This window comes from Lolium perenne, chromosome 7, assembly GCF_019359855.2.
Source record: "Lolium perenne isolate Kyuss_39 chromosome 7, Kyuss_2.0, whole genome shotgun sequence".
Classification (NCBI taxonomy): domain Eukaryota; kingdom Viridiplantae; phylum Streptophyta; class Magnoliopsida; order Poales; family Poaceae; genus Lolium; species Lolium perenne.
The window spans coordinates 84186901-84189633 of NC_067250.2; positions in this window are offsets into that span (position 1 = coordinate 84186901).

The window sequence follows — 2733 nt, forward strand, 5'->3', positions numbered from 1 at the left end:
AATGCAAATAGTGCAGAAATCTGTCAAAACAGAATAGCGGGTAAAGATCGATTTTTTCGAAAATCGATTGTTGCTCATATCGAAAAGTGGTCAACTAACAAAAGTTGGATAATAACCTGGGAAATATGCATAAAAATATCAGCTCAAAATTTCGCTTGGATATTTATACGAATTTTTATGGTGACAACATAGAATATGTTTTCAGGATAGCAACTTCCTCAAACCTTATTTTCTTTCTATTAGAGGCTATTCTTGGCACATAAACGAAATAAAATTGATAAGGAGGGGTTATTACAGAGGTAATAACTTCCAAGACTCAACAAAAGAAAAATTAGAGTAATAAAACATGGGTTATCTCCCAAGAGTGATTTTTTTCTTTAACGCCTTTCAGCTAGGCGCAGAAAAAGAGCTAGCATCAAGTATTATTAAGTGAAGAAACATCAACATCATAATTTCGAGGGAAGCGTTCCATACCATTCTTGAGTGGGAATTGATATTTATCATCTCTCATATCAATAGCACCACCAACAGTTCTAAGAAACGGTCTTTCCAAAATAATTGGACAAGAAGCATTGCATTATATATCCAAAACAACAAAATCGACAGGGACAAGGCTATTTTTAACCATAATAAGAACATTATTAACTCTCCCCAAATAGTTTCTTTTCAAAAATATCAACAAGATGAACATCCAAATAACATTGTTCCAACGGTGGCAAATCAAGCATATCATAGATCTTTCTAGGCATAACAGAATTACTTGCACCAAGATCACATAAAGCATTGCAATCAAAGCCATATATTTTCATCTTAATGATGGGCTCCCAGCCATATTCTAACATTTTAGGAATAGAACCTTCACGCTTTAATTTATCCTCTCTAATTTGCATACGAGCATTTGTAATGTGCTTCGTGAAAACCATACTTATAGCACTAGCATTAGGACTTCTAGCAAGCTTTTGTAAGAACTTATTTACTTCATAGATATTGCAATCATGAAAATCAAATTCATTTTTATCAAAGGTAAAACGACTCTTGTCTCCCACCCTCCGAAAAATTTCAGCACACTTATTAGGAACAGTTTCAGTGGTTCTAGGTAATTTTGTAGAAGGAGCGGGGAATTTTCCTACACCAATTATTTTACCATTAATAGTAGGAGAGTGGCTAGAATTTGAGACTTCATTACTACTGGTGGTGTTGATGGTACAAATTTTAGTCAATTTATTATTTCTAGCAATTTCATCTTCTCTTTCCCACCTAGCATGCAATTCCGCCAACATCCTAACAGTTTCATCAATTCTAACTTGAATGGCATTCAAAGTTTTACTTTCTTTAACATCATGAGGCATAACCTTTAATTTAAAAAATTCAACATCATGAGCAAGGCTATCAATTTTAGAAGCAAGAAAATCAATTTTGCAAAACTTTTCCTCAATAGTTTTATTGAAAGAAGTTTGTTTACTAATAAAATCCTTAAGCATGACTTCAAGATCAGAGGGTACACTTTTATTGTTGCTGTAAGAATTTCCATCATCATTACCATTATTAGAAGGATATGGCCTATAATTGTTGCTACCAAAATTATTCCTATAGGCATTGTTGTTGAAATTGTTGCTTTTAATAAAATCATCATCAACATGCTCTTCTTGAGCAACCAAAGAAGCTAATGGAATATTATTAGGATCTACATGTGCTTTACCATTAACAAGCATAGACATAATAGTATCAATCTTATCACTTAAACAGGAGGATTCTTCGACATAATTTACCTTCTTACCTTGTGGAGCTCTCTCGGTGTGCCATTCGGAATAATTTATCATCATATCATAAAGGAGTTTTGTTGCAACCCCTAATGCAGTAATGGACATAAAGGTACCTTCAGCAGCTGAATCCAAGAGATTTCTTGCAGAAAAATTCAGTCCTGCATAAAAAGTTTGGATGATCATCCAAGTAATCAGTCCATGAGACAATTCTTTACCAAAGATTTCATTCTTTCCCAAGCTTGAGCAATATGTTCATTATTAAATTGTCTAAATTTCATTATGTCGCTTCTCAAAGATATAATCTTAGTAGGAGGATAAAATTTTCCAATAAAATCATCTTTGTATTTAACCCAAAAATCAATACTATTTTTAGGCAAAGATAGCAACCAATCTTTAGCTCTACCTCTCAAAGAGAAAGGAAACAATTTCAATTTTATAATGTCACCATATACATCCTTATGTTTTTGCATCTCAATAAGTTCAACAAAATTATTAAGGTGAGAAGCGACATCTTCGGTACTAACACCAGAAAATTGCTCTTTCATAACAAGATTTAATAAAGCAGGTTTAATATCATAGAAGGCTGCTTCGGGAGCAGGTGTAGCAATAGGTGTAAAAATAAAATCATTGTTGTTTGTGCTAGTAAAGTCACACAACTTAGTATTTTCAGCAGAACCCATTTTAGCAAAATTAAAACTAAGCAACAGAAATAACAGCTATAATAATAAATATTTTTTTGTGTTTTTGATATAATGAAGCAAACAAGACAAAATAAAATAAACTAAGCAAAACAATAAAAAAGTAAAGAGATTGGAGATGAGAGACTCCCCTTGCAGAAATCATCATTCTCTCCGGCAATGGCGCCAGAAAACAGTCTTGATGGTGCTCGTCGTAACGCAGACTTCACACTATTGGGAAACCCCAAGAGGAAGATATGATGAGGACAGCAGCAAGTTTTCGCGCAGTAAGA